Below are 15,434 nucleotides of genomic sequence, written 5' to 3' on the forward strand. Positions count from 1 at the left end.
CTCCAGTGAGAACAAACTCAATCCATCCAATCTCTCCTTGTAACTAAAGCCCTCAATTCCAGATAACATCCCGTTGAATCTCTTCTGCACTCTTTTTAACAATACCAAACCCTTTGTATAGTGTGGTGACCAGAACTGCACATAATCATTCATGTGTGGCCTAATCTGTACAGCTGCAACATGACATCCAAACTCTCCTACTCACCATCGATGGCGAATCTTGGGTTTAAAACGGCTGCAGGAATAGGAGGGGGAGAACAGCTAAAAGTACTAGCCGTTGAAAGGAAAAGCTTTTTCAACACTAATCTGCAATTATTTAGTATATTTAACGTAGAAAAACACAACAAAAATATATCAAGGGGAACATTATCGAGCACACTCTAGACATTGCCAAAGAAGAAGAAATTAACAATGAGATATGCATGCAAGCAAGGACTAAACTTCATAGGTTCATACCCTGAAGGAGCAGAATTAGGCTATTTGGCCCATCAAGTCCACTCCACCATTTAATCATGGCTGATCTACCTTTCCCTCTCAACCCCATTCTCCTGCCTTCTCCCCATAACCCCTGACAACCGTACTAATCAAGAACCTATCAATCTCTGCTTCAAAAATATCCATTGACTTCTCTCCACAGCCTTCGGTGGCAATGAATTCCACAGATTCACCACCATCACCACCACCACCACCAAAATCCTCCTTGGAGATGAGAAATAAATGTAAAGATGAGAACGAAATTTAATGTACAGTGTACAGTCATGTTACAGTGGTTAGGGTAATGTAAACCCACGCTTAGAGAATTCACAGATCACTACCATAAGAAATTCATCCGTACGGGATTTAAAACAAAATGCAAAAGAAACAATAATTCTTGTCAAATGTTGTCAAGGGTTCTCATAAAGGAAACTTGTGATGCGGAGGGTTTTCTGGGCATCCTCCATGAGGTTGGGAGAGGTGCTGTAATAATTATTGCACACACTTTAGCCATCTCTTGTCCTTGGCTTCTCTCAATGTTCCAGTGCAGCTCAATGCAAGCTCAAGGAACAGCACCTCACTTGCAGCCTTCAAGATTCAACAATTTATGACGCAACTCATCAAAGATCAGTAATTGGGATGCAGTGCTCAAAGAAATCAGCACCACTAAAAAAAACCCAGCACTGCAGAAGATAATGGGATTGATAGGACATGGACTTTTCCACTTTAGACTTTAGAGAAACAGTGATACGGCCCATCGAGTCCATGCCGACCAGTGATCACCCCATACACTAACACTATCCTACACACTAGGGACAGGAAGGCAGATTATTATCTAAATGGTGTCAAGTTGGGAAAAGGGTACAATGGGATCTGGGGGTCCTTGTTCATCAGTCACTGAAAGTAAGCATGCAGGTACAGCAGGCAGTGAAGAAAGCGAATGGCATGTTGGCCTTCATAACAAGAGGAGTTGAGTATAGGAGCAAAGAGGTCCTCCTGCAGTTGTACAGGGCCCTAGTGAGACCACACCTGGAGTATTGTGTGCAGTTTTGGTCTCCAAATTTGAGGAAGGACATTCTTGCAATTGAGGGAGTGCAGCATAGGTTCACAAGATTAATTCCCGGGATGGCGGAACTGTCATATGTTGATAAAATGGAGCAGTTGGGCTTGTATACGCTGGAATTTAGAAGGATGAGAGGAGATATTATTGAAACATATAAGACTATTAAGGGTTTGGACATGCTAGAGGCAGGAAACATGTTCCCAATGTTGGGGGAGTCCAGAACGAGGGGACAGTTTAATAATAAGGGGTAAGCCATTTAGAACGGAGATGAGGAAATACATTTTCACACAGAGAGTGGAATTCTCTGCCTCGAGGATGGTGGAGACCTGTTCTCTGGATGCTTTCAAGAGAGAGTTAGATGGAGCTCTTAAAGATAGCGGAGTCAAGGGATTTGGGGAGAAAGCAGGAACGGGGTACTGATTGTGGATGATCAGCCATGATCACATTGTTTGGTGGTGCTGGCTCGGAGGGCCAAATGGCCCACTCCAGCACCTATTGTCTATTGTCTATTGTCCACCTTAGTATGTAGTGCTCCTGACGTAAGACCATCTCCATCTTAGTAAGGGGTGGTCCTGATGACAGAAAAATACTTGACAAACATCTTGGTTCTAATACTAATGCTCCACCATAAAGCTAAAGAACTGCTAATTGTTAGAAATAAAGTCATGATGTCCATGGAAATACATAAAGCAACTGATAGATAGGCCATCAATTGAGCTCTTTTTTTTCAATCCAAGTGTGTCCAAACTTTTATTTTAGATAAAATCCTCTCATCCAGTCAGCATTCATGTAAACCTATCCTACACCCTCTTCGAAACCTCCCCATCCTTTCTGGAATGGGACAACCAAAACTGCACAAGGTACTCCAAATGCAGCCTGAAGCAAAGTCTTACAAAGTTGCTACATGAGTTCCTGACTCTTAAAGATGCTTCTGTAACCCAACTGGATTTAGCTTCAACAACAGTCAAACTGAAAAAAAACTCAACAGGTCGGGCAGCATCTGTGGAGAGAGAAAAAGTAAAACAGATTTCAGCTGTGATGACAGGTCATTTGCCTGAAATATTCACTTAGTTTCCCCCTCTGGAGATGCTGCCTGACCTGCTAAGTGCTGTTCTTTCAGATTTCCATCAGCGGCAGATTTTTAAATTTCCATTCCCTGTTGACTTTTCCGCCACTTCCCCACATACCTTGAAGGATCTCTCCTCCGTTGTCCAGCAGGATTTCTACCCACCCCTTTTGCCCAGCGTGCCTCAGTAAGATCTGCTTCCCTCTTGTCCCAGCTGAGCTGTTAACCATTTTTCTCCCTGTCCCAGCTCAGTCAAAGGGCTTGCAGCCTGAAACATCACCCCTGTCGCTCTTTCCGCAGAGGCTGCCTGACCTACTGGGTGTTTTCAGCATATTGCTGCTTTCAACCAAGTTCAGTTTAAGTTTTGAGTTTGCACAATTTCCCTTAATTCATTGTTGGTCATTTGGGTGCTGTTGGTAACCACAGCATCTAGCATTGTATCCTGACTCTAGGAAGCCAGCCAAAACATTGCTTAGACTCTGAAACTACAATGCTACATTCTGCCAAAGCATGAATCATTTATGTCTCTAACTGCGTAGAACAACATTTACAATATACTGCCTGTAACTCAGCTAAGTGCCCCCGAAGGTGCTTCATAGGATGTCCATCCGACCGACTATGAAACCGAGTCACATGAGGATGTATTAGGACAATTGTCCAATGTTGCTTTTGCCCAATGTACTAACCGATCTCCATAATCAAGGATAGACACAAAAAAACTGGAGTAACTCAGTGGGACAGGCAGCATCTCTGGAAGGAATGAGTGACGTTTCGGGTTGAGACCCTTCTTCAGTGTCTAGGATATTCCCTCGAGAAGAAGCAGGTTCAATGTAGAGTCCAAGATGAATCTTCCAAAAGAAAGAAAGAAAAGGCAAGAGTTAGTATCAGTATCAGTATCAGTATTTATTTAATATCATTTTAACTGAGTACTTGCATACACAGATGAAACGAAAAAACGTTTCTCGATCAGTTTCCATTCAGTGTAGTTAATAAAAACAGGATAAATACATAGAGCTTTAAAAAAAATTAAAATTACCATATCTAAAAACAGAAATTAGGCCTAAAAATTACAATAAAATAAAAACAGACATTCCGACCGACAGTGGCTTTGCTTTGACAGGTGCCTAGCTTTCAAAGTATGGGCGAGGTTGAATGTGTTGGTGAACGATATATGAAAGAGATTAGTCCAAATACGTGACTGACGAGCATTTATTTTTGTCAGTGAGTGATCATGATTTTACTTCGGAGTCACGTGAGTGACTACGTGAAGAACCCCGCCACGACGCATGCGTGTCATATCGCTTTCACGCTTGCGAGTCGACAGGCGGGGTGGAGCGTTCCCCCGCAGCGGTAAGTTTGAAACCGCGACCTGCAGGTACTCTGCGGTAGTTTTGTTCCCCGCGCTGTTTTTACACAGGGGGGGAAGCTGGACAAAATAGTGTCCACAAGTGCTGCGAGTGAAGCTGGCTGGGGAGGACCGCGAAGTTGCGGGAGCCAGCAGCAGCTGAAGGCACAAGCCCCGTAAGGGATCAGCTGTGCCGACTTTTGGTCCCGCGCCGGCCAGAACACCACGGCCGGGCGGGAGACTATTCAAATGGGGCCGTCGATTTTTTGGACAAGTCAAAAACGGCAGGAGATGGGGTGGAACGACGTTCCCCCGTAGCGACAATTTTAACCTGGACCTGCAGGTAAGAGCTGCGGTCTTTTTGTGTTTTTACCATGCTGATTACAGGTGGAGAAACCAACGGGCTGCGACAAAGCTGGTGGGCTAGATGGGATCAGATGTCGCCTCCGCACCGGCCAGATCCACTCCACGGCAGTAAGGACAAAGCTGGTGAGGGAGGACCGCGGAGCAGCGGGCAGCCAGCAGCAGCCAGCGGCACTCGGATCACCGATAGTGGGATCAGCTGTGCCCGATGTCGCCTCCGCACCGGCCAGATCCACGCGGCCGGGCGGTAAGGCTAGACACAAAAACAAACAAGGTCGTGCACTCAGAGGAGTCCAACTTTGAACAACCGCGGGCGGCCAGCGCCCGAGAGCACTGGTGCCGGATGGAGCGGTGTGTGGAGCATTTGCTCCAACGTGACAGACTCCGGGAGATGGAGTCGGGTCACTGTGGGCCCTATGATAAACCCACAGCAGTACCTCTTGAAGGGCTGCACAGTGCTTCTACCTCATCAGAGGGGAGCACTGCGGGTCAGTTCTGGGCTGACCTGGAAGAGGGGTCCGCAGAAGGAAAGACAAGTGTGCAAGGGGTGCAGGAACAAGAGAACCTACTGGAACCCACTACAGCCAACGACAGCACCCCCACGCACCCACCAGCAGAACTGGTGAAAGCTCGAAGGACCGGTACCCAAAACATGAGTCTTTTTTAGGCCATGGCCCAGGCCGGCCTTCTTGGAAGATGCGGGGACCTCCAATGCCAACTAAACCGAAAATCCAGACACCAGCGCAACAACAGCAGCGAAGAACCTACAAAAATAAGTTAACCTGCCACTGGTAACTATGGATCTGGTTCCCTAAAAAATACAGGGAGCATGGAGGTTGGGTGGAGATTACACACTTTTCTGAAGGCATGGAGCATGTTAACAACCGATACTTACATCTTAAGCAGTATCAAGGGATATACAATAGAGTTTATACACAAGTACAGCCCTCCAGTTCAACATATACTGAACCGAATGTTCGTGCCTTCTGATAAAGAAAAATCAAAAGCGCAAGCTGAACTGGAGCGGCTTTACATAAAAGGTGTAATTGAGAAAACTCAACACGAACCATTAGAATTCGTGTCCAATATATTTATCAAAAACAAAAAAGATGGTGGTTGTCGCATCATCATAGATCTGACAAAATGGATACCTTTGTTACTGTTAAACAAATAATTTCCAAAGGTTACTTCATGGCCAGCATCGATTTAAAAGATGCTTACTATTCAGTGCCTATACGAGGTGACCACAGATGTTACTTAAAATTCAACTGGATGGGACAACTCTGGCAGTATAAAGCACTGCCAAATGGTTTATCATCAGCCCCAGGCTGTTCACAAAAATTTTGAAACCAGCCCTTGCGTTTCTACGGAAACGTAAACACATGGTCATGGCATATTTAGATGACATACTCATTGTGGGCAAAACTTTGGAATTGGCCAAACAAACTGTAACAGCCACAAAACAGTTATTTGAAAAACTGGGATTTATTATCCATCCAGTTAAATCTAAACTAACGCCTTCCACTACTATGGACTATTTGGGGTTTCACCATTGACTCAGTTCACATGTCGGTGACTCTGCCTAAGGGAAAGGCTAGAGATTTAATAGAGGCTTGCAATAACCTCATTGACATCAGCAACTATCCATCAGATTGGTAGCAAAAGTAATTGGCAAAATGGTGGCTGCCTTTCCAGCCACACAATTTGGACCTCTACATTACCTAAACTTACAGAGAGCAAAAATACAAGCACTCTAAATTAATGCAGGTCACTTTGACAGACCTATGAAACTACCAATCAAGCTAAAATGGAACTAAAATGGTGGATAGATAACATCTGGCTTTGTTCCAATCCAATCATTGTCAGTAACCCTTCCATGGTACTACAAACTGATGCCAGTGCACTTGGGTGGGGAGCCACCAATACCATCACCAGCTGTGGAGGTAGATGGACTGCTCAGGCATCATTATTACTCACATTGGGCATAAACTACCTGGAAATGTTGGGTGCATTCCATGGCTTAAAGTCATATTGTACTGGGTCATATCACCAGCATGTTAGACTACAGATAGACAATACCACCGTGGTAGCATACATTAACCACATGGGTGGAAACAAATCGACATCATGTGACAATCTGGCTAATACAATTTGGCAATGGTGTGTCCAGAGAGATATTTGGATATCAGCCACTTACCTACCAGGAAGACTAAATTTAGTGGCAGACACCAGGTCACGCAAATTTAATGAAAACACCGAATGGATGTTGAATAAAAAAGTATTTGCTGATATTACAGCAAAATATGGAACACCAGATATCGATCTATTCGCATCCAGACTTAACCACCAGTTATCAAATTATGTTTCATGGGAACCAGACCCTGGGGCAACGGCGACAGATGCATTTTCGCTGCATTGGGGGGGGGGGGGGGGGGAATTGTTTATTTACGCATTCCCTCCTTTCTGCCTCAACAGTCGGGTATTAAGGAAAATACAACAAGACTCTGCGTCTGGTATTGGTAGTACCCGATTGGCCTACTCAACCATGGTTCCCAGTGGTATTAAACATATTATTAGAACCACTAAAGAGATGGTGGTTAACTTTGGCAGGTCCAAGCTCCCCCTTCAGCCGGTCAACGCTGCAGGGGCTGACATTGAGGTGGTGCAGACATATAAATATCTTGGAGTGCACCTTGATAACAAACTGGACTGGTCTGTCAACACCCTCTACAAAAAAGGCCAGAGCAGACTCTTTTTCCTCAGAAGGCTCAAATCCTTCAATGTGTGTAATGATATGCTGCACATGTTTTACAACACTGTGGTTGCAAGTGTTATTTTCTATGCTGTTGTCCACTGGGGCAACAGCATTAGTGCAAAAAACAACAAGAAGCTGGTCAAACTGGTTAAACGAGCTAGCTCAGTGCTGGAGGGGAGAGTAGACTCTGGGATGGATGTGCTTGAGAGGCGTATGAGGCACAAGGTGCAGGTCATCCTGAAAAACCCCGGGCATCCCCTCCATGTAATTCTGGAGAGTCAAAAGAGCACACGGAACAACAACCGGCTCCTCTCCCTGCCCTGTAGAACGGAGCAGTTCAGGAGATCCTTCACCCCTGCAGCCATTAGATTTTATAATTTGGACCGCTAGGCTGTAGGGGGATGCATTTTGCAATTTTTAATTTTTAATTGTTAATTATTGGTCTTTTTAAGTATTTATTGCTCTCAGGTAGTGTCCACATTGTATTCTATGTATTTTCTGTCTGCGTTCGTTTTGAATCTGTGGGTTTGTTGGTTGGGGGCTTCTGGACATCTGAATTTCCCTGAGGGGATCAATAAAGTATTTATTATTATTATTATTATTATTATTATTATTATGTATCACCATCCCACATAGACCAGATTTATTGCTACATCCCGTAACAAGGGATAGCCACCCATGCCATAAACATTTGAACTTATTAATTTGTAGAGTTATAAAAACACCTCTACTACAACTGGGACTGACGGACCGAACTGTGAACATGATCTCGGCGGCCCAAAGACAGTCAACCAAAAAACAGTATCTGGTCTATATCAGGAAGTGGGCGATGCACTGCCATAAAAACAACATCACCTACAGAGACATGAACATCCCGTCTGTTCTTGAATATCTGGCAGGCCTCCACTATGATGAGGGGCTCAGTTACAGTGCCATCAACTGCGCCAGAAGTGTCCTATCGACTTACCTATGGCAGGGAACAGAGCGTTACTCTGTTGGGACTCACCCACTGGTAACAAAACTTATGAGGGGAATTTTTAATACTAATCCCCCAAGAACCAGGTACTCCCAAATATGGGATGTAATTATTATCCTGAAGATGCTCAGGAATTGGTCTCCAGCAACAGCTCTGTCCCTACACAGACTGACATTAAAAACAGTCATGCTAATGGCATTGGTCACAGCACAAAGGGTACAGTCACTGCATAAACTAAGACTGGACAACATGACTTCCTCAACAGAAAATATTACGTTTCATATCTATGAGTTAGTAAGCAGAACAGACAGGGATCAGCAGGCCTCAATATACAATTTAGGTCATACCCAACAGATGACCGTCTGTGTATAGTAAGACATCTGTCGTTATACATGGAGAAAACAAAAATCCTAAGAGGCAATGAGAAGGCACTTTTTGGTCAGCCACTAGCAACCACACACAAGAGTGACGGTCCAGACCATCTCAAGATGGCTGAAACAGGTGCTAACACAGGCTGGGGTGGATACTAATATTTTAAATCTCATTCCACCAGGGCTGCAGCTACATCGGCAGCGATACAGTTGGATGTCCCAATGGACCAAATCGTCAAGGCAGCAGGATGGTCTGGGGGGGAAAAAACATTCCAATTATTTTACAATAAACCAGTAATGAAACCTGGAACATTTGCAGAAACAATTTTAAGTTCTGTAAATTAATTTAAACCCATAAAAAGGGGTTATAATTTTGCGTTAATAAATTTTATAATTTCAATGTCGAATTCATGTCCAAATTATGTTAACACAATTCCTCCTACAGTCATCAAGGCAGACGTGATGCATGGACTCGTTTCCACGGCATGAAATCACAGAGCTTTAAAATCTTCACGTAGTCACTCACGTGACTCCGAAGTAAAATAGTAAGATTAAACGAGAACTTACCAGTTTGAAGTTTGATCTGTATTTTATGAGGAGTTACGATGAGGGATTACGTGCCCTCCGCTCCCACCCCTGATCATATACTTAACTGGTATCTCTTCTCTAATCTTACTATGTTTAGTCATTACAGTTATCTGTGATTTCACACCGCTGCTTTGAAGAATGACACGCATGCGTCCTAGCGGGGTTCTTCACGTAATCCCTCATCGTAACTCCTCATAAAATACAGATCAAACTGCAAACTGGTAAGTTCTCGTTTAATCTTACTATTTTGAATGTACTATCTGATAGACTATCTGATAGGTGGAAGAAGGGTCAGTAGATTGTTTCCCAAAATAATTTGGTGACCGGCGGGAGAAGCGTTGGTTGCGGGGGTTTAACAAGATAGATATTTGTCAGAGGCAATTGACCGAGTAGTTGCTTCTCTGCCTTACTGTCAAAGCACGGGGCTTTGAACAAGTCACCAGAGCGGGACTTGTAGAAATGTCTGTATCTGGTGTCTTCAGCAATGGAGAGGAGTTTTTGGTCATTCTACACTGAATCAGCCCGTGATCTAAACATACAATGAAAGGTAACATTTCACAGTCAAATATTTGGTGTTTGACATCCTCAGTGGTCCAAGTGTCTGGTTGTACAAGTGGGAGCTGCCAGAACATTGGAGAGGTGAACTCAGTTGTGCCCTAGTCACGGCTGCACCTTGAATAGGAGGAGCTGTCTGGGCCCAGTGACACTCATTTGTTTCTGATTGCTTGATTGAATTGATCGAAAGATACAGAGCAGAAACAGTCCCTTTAGCAAACCAAGTTCACATAAGTTGACCATCGATCAACCCGTTTGCGCTAGTTCCATGTTATCCTACTTTCACATCCACTCGGGGCAATTTACAGAGGACCAATTAACCTACAAACCCACTCGTCTTTGGGATGGGGGAGGAAATCGGAGTACCCGAACGAAACCCACGGGAAGAACATCCAAACTCCACACGGCAGTACCTGAGGTCAGGATCGAGCACGAGTCTCTAGCACTTTGAGACAGCAGCTCAACCAACTGAGTTGGATGTTTGCAAGTTCAACATAAGTCCAAGGAGCTAAACATGTGATCATGGCTGACACTTTACTTCCAGTGATATTGAACGTGCCAGCTTTTGTCTTAGGTGGATGTAACCAATTTCATAGAACTAATATTATTATTCTAGTATTGTATTCTATGTTGTGAAATCACCAAATTACTTCATAGTATGAGTTAAAAATCAAAGCATATTCCCATACAGAGAGAATTAATTGCTAAAAATACATATTTTTTGTGCAAAGTAACGTTACTAAACTAATTCATACGTGTTGATTAAACCAACTCAAACAACCAACGTTAACGTCTTTCCTTTTAATTATTGGGCAATGTTAGCGTTGGACTGGAGTGCATCGATATTAGCAAATGCCTCAGGAATGTTCCAATGTTGACACACAATGTGCCAGAAAGAATTAGTATTTACAGATATCCCAACAATGTTTCAATAGTAAAGAGGAGGTTCCTGGAGCATATCAGAAGCACTGGGAATATCTGGTGTGTTTTATTGTCATTCACACTAGTTCTATGTTATCCCACTTTCTCACCCACACCCTACACACTGGGGGCAATTTACAGCAGCCAATTAACCTACAAGCCCGCACGTCTTTGGGAGTTTTCATGTGTGAATCATCCAGTGATATTTACCAACAAACATCAGAGTTTTATCCAGATTCGCAGCTGGACCTTCCGAGTTTGTTCACACCCGTAGATGATCATGAGGGCTCTATGAATATTTACAAGAGGCATGTGGTTGTCTAACATTTTAACTCCCCTTCTCATTCCCATACTGACCTTTCTGTCCTGGGTCTCCTCCACTGTCAGAGCGAGGCCACATACAAATTGGAAGAACAGCACCTCATATTTGGCTTAGGCAGCTTACAACCGAGTGGTATGGACGTTGATTTCTTTAATTTCAAGTAACCCCTGCATTCCATCCCTTCCCCTGACTCCCTGTCTCCCCAACCCTAGTCGTCCTACCAGTTCCACTGTTAGCATCCTTGTTCGTTCGTAGGCTCCCCTCGGTCATGACTGGCCGTGGGTGATGCGTCCTAATGCAGGTGATGTGTGATCGGATGCAAGCCTGGGCGATGTCATATGGAGGACAGGCTGTTGCCCATGCAGCACGTCCCCCCTCTCCACGTCGCTGATCGATCCAAAGGAACAGCAGGGCCGTTACAGTTTGGCACCAGCGCCGTCGCAGGAGCAGCCAGAGCGAGGTTGTAGACAACGACAAACTGCCTTAGGGGCTCCGACTACGGTTTTATTGAGGTTTACTCCTGGACCCTTTTCCTAGACTGGGTATGGCCACAAGGCAGTGGAGGTTTTAAATCAGAGTTTTCCCTCTCCTAGATAGACTGCTTTCCCAGGCTGACGAGCCCCATCTGCCCAAAGCATCCTTGTATCCCTCTTGTTATCACACCTTTCTCAGCCAACAATGGGCCATTGTGGGCTCCACCCTTCCTGAGGTCATCTGTTGCTGGCACTGATTTGTTCTGTCATTTTCTCGCCTCCAGTTTCTTTCCCCATCCTCCCACAACCCCACCTCTACTTTCAGTCTGAAGAAGGGTTCCCACCCAAAACATCGCCTACTCTTTTTCTGCAGAGTGCTGCCTGACCTGTTGAGTTACTCGAGCATTTTGTGTCTATCCTCAATATTTACAGTTGTTTTGCAGCAGTGTATTAGCATCAACGGGCTGTTCCTAAGCGCGTATCAATAATTGCAGGTAGACCAACTGTTTACAGTCTTGAGGACTGGAAGGGTAGATCCACCAGAGGCGAGATGTATCAAAGAATGCCTTCAGCCAGAGAATGAGTAAGGCTTGGGTTGAGAGTCACATCCCAATGCTCCAAATTCACGAGGTCCAAATGGGAGACACGGTGGCGCAGCGGTAGAGTTGCTGCCTTACAGCGCCGGAGACCCGGGTTCGATCCTGGCTACAGGTGCTGTCTGTACGGAGTTTGTACGTTCTCTTCGTGACCTACGTGGGTTTTCTCCAGGATCTCCGGTTTCTTCCCAAAGTACAGGATTGTAGGCCAATTGGCTTCGGTAAAATTGTAAATCGTTCCCAGTGTGTGGAGGAGAGTGTTAATGTTGGCGCGGACTAGGTGGGCCGATGGGGCCTGTTTCTGCGCGGACTCGGTGGGCCGACGGGCCTGTTTCCGCGCAGTATCTCTAAACTAAACTAAACTAAACTAAACTGAAAGGTCCAGAGAACTAGCCCCTTCCTGACTCCTCCTCAAAGATGTCTTCACTCTTCACATTGGGACAATGTCAAATGTGGTGGCAGGCCTCAGATGAAGAAGGATGATGGGGGGGAAAGGCGATGCAAAGCCTGAGGGAAAATGTATTGATTGTAATAAAAAATGTAGCGTGGCATTTTGAACAATCTTACTGTATCTGACTGAATGGTGATTATACCAGTCATATCTATCGATCCCCCGGAGGAGATGCAGGCCACTTCAACCTAGGGCGGAGAATGGAATTCAGGTTAATATTTGATGACATTTGTTATTCCAAGATATTGCAGAGCAGCTGAAAGTGAAGGAAATAAACTGGGTGAGAAAAGCGGATCAGGTGAATCGTTTGATTAAGATTAATAGAAAAATTCTGTCTTCAGCAAATGGAAATTCAATGGAGATCACATATTTGTTTTTCTTTAATGCAGTAAGAATTTGACCTTAAAGAGAAACAAGTCTATAAATTCTTACTTCTGATAAAACAAACCTTAAAGAACTGCTTAATAGGGGAAATTTCCTGTGCAACCAAAGATATTTGTTTGATAATAGTTTGCTGGCAACATAATTTTGGTGCATCTCCCTGTTATAACAGTAAGAGTTCATTTCTAAGTTCCTCTCGGTCCCGATAAGGGCAGTGATTTGTGCTGAGCTTTGATAATGCTCCATCACCTTGTACAAGCAGCCAAGGTACCATCTAAACCTGAACGTCTCAAGATTAGATACAAAAGAGAACCAAACTGCTTTGATATTACAGAGCATGGGGAAGCTAAGAAAGGCCTGAGAGTCACCTGGTTACTAATCATATTAACTCCACTTCCCTTTCCCATACCGGCCTCTCTGCCCTGGGCCTCCTCCATTGCCAGAGTGAGGGCACTTGCAAACTGTAGGAACAGCACCTCATATAGTAGCGTACAACCCACCAATATGGACATTGAATTCTCCATAGAGTCATAGATTAATACAGTGTGGAAACAGGCCCTTCGGCCAAACTCGCCCACACCGGCCAACAATGTCCCAACTACCCTAGTCCCACTTGCCTGCGCTTGGTCCATAACTCTCCAAACCTGTCCTATCCATGTACCTGTCCAACTGTTTCTCAAACGATGGGATAGTCCCAGCCTCAACGACCTCCTCTGGCAGCTAGTTCCTTACACCCACTACCCTTTGTGTGAAAAAGTTACCCCTCGGATTCCTATTAAATCTTTTCCCCTTCACCTTGAACCTGTGTCCTCTGGTCCCCGATTCCCCTACTCTGGGTAAAAGACTCTGTGCATCTACCCGATCTATTCTTCTCATGATTTTGTACACCTCTATAAGATCGCCCCTCATCCTCCTGCGCTCCATGGAATAGAGACTAAATTTCAAATAATGTGCCTCCACGTCCTCTCTTTTGCCTATTCCCACCGCGCTCCAGTATGGAACCATTTCTCCCACTCACTCCCATCTCCAAGTCACCCTGCAGCTTTCTCCTTCTCCGTACCTGAGTCCCTCATTTCCTTTTTATACCCCTCTCTCCCACCTCTATCCCCTCCCTCTGGCTTTACACTCCTCCTCTTCTCTCCTTATGCGTCTCCTTTGCACCCATGTGGCAACCCAGCCCCCTCAGTGTTAGTTTAGTGATACAGCATGGAAACAGGCCCTTCGGCCCACTGTGTCCATGCCGACCAATGATCACCCGTACACTAGTTCTACCCTACACATTAGGGACAACTTATAGAAGCCAATTACATGTACATCTTTCAAATGGTGGATGAAACCGGAGCACCCAGAAAAAACCCATGCGCCCACTGTGCAGAAAGTATAAACTCCATACAGACAGCACCCGTGTTCAGGATCGAACCCGGGTAAGGCAGTACCTCTACCGCATCACCATTGTGCCGCCACTAAATCCTATATCCTTCTGTCAGTAGCATTTAAGAGGCTGTAGTGTAAGGGTTAAACAGACTCTGTCAGATAAAATGGAGTTGTCATCTATATTTGCAGCACCACATTTCAAACCCTGTCTTGGAAAACAAGTAGAGGCGTTGGAAGAATGCTTCGGCTAACTTGAAGCGACCAGTAAATCATGAGGCCACCTGCGAGGTCACTAAGATAAGCTTTGACTTCCTACAGTCATCCGAGACTAGTTCGGTGTCTGGTAGGATGCATAGGTTACGCCATTATGGTACCACGGAGGATAGCTAATTTTGACACACCTGTTGTTCTTAGAGATGATGTGTAGGAAGGAACTGCAGATGCTGGTTTAAACTGAAGATAGACACAAAATGTTGGAGTAACTCTGCAGGACGGGCAGCATCCCTGGAGCAAAAGAATGGGTGACGTTTCGGGTCGAGACCGTTCTTCAGACTGAATAAAGTCTGAAGAAGGGTCTCGACCCGAAACGTCACCCATTTCTTCTCTCCAGAGATGCTGCCCGTCCCGCTGAGTTACTCCAGCATTTTGGGTCTATCTTCGTTCTTCGAGATAAGGTTATTATATAAATGCATGCTTCCATCATTAGAGAGAGCTTCATCTTTGGGGAGTGAGAGAGAACACCTTTGGGGAGGGACAGAGGAGACTCACCCAGAGGGAGGGAGAGAGGGAGAGAGAGAGAGAGAGAGAGAGAGCAAAAGAGAGAGAGTTTGGACTGTGGTGATTTCCAGCGCCAACAGGAGACTCGAATACGCAGAGAAGCATGAGCTGTTATTTTGTATTGGTACTCTATTGATCGTTTTTCTGTATTTTACTTGCATTTTGCTTTAATAAATAGTTATTTCTGCTCCTTGGGATGTACTTTCTCCATTCATTGATCCAAATCCTTGAATCCTGCATATATTTCGTTACATTTTGACGTAGTCGGCAGGATTCGGTGGAGAAATCGTGTTCTCAAATTACAGAGGCTTTTAGATAAATACCCGCATATGCAGGGAATGGAGGGATATGGATCACAGGCGGCAGAGGACATTAGTTTATCTTGGCATCTTGTTCGGCACAGACATTGTGGGCTGAAGGGCCTGTTCCTGTGCTGTTCTGTTCTGACAGTCAAGCAATATTGAACCTACAGAGTTTAACAGATGTCTGTCTGATGTTCGATCAAAGCAAACACAAGTTACTAGGTCCTGATTCCTTTATCAGAAAAAAGTGATCATGCTATACAATTCAAATGAGCAAGCCG

This window comes from Amblyraja radiata, chromosome 28 (assembly GCF_010909765.2).
Source record: "Amblyraja radiata isolate CabotCenter1 chromosome 28, sAmbRad1.1.pri, whole genome shotgun sequence".
Classification (NCBI taxonomy): domain Eukaryota; kingdom Metazoa; phylum Chordata; class Chondrichthyes; order Rajiformes; family Rajidae; genus Amblyraja; species Amblyraja radiata.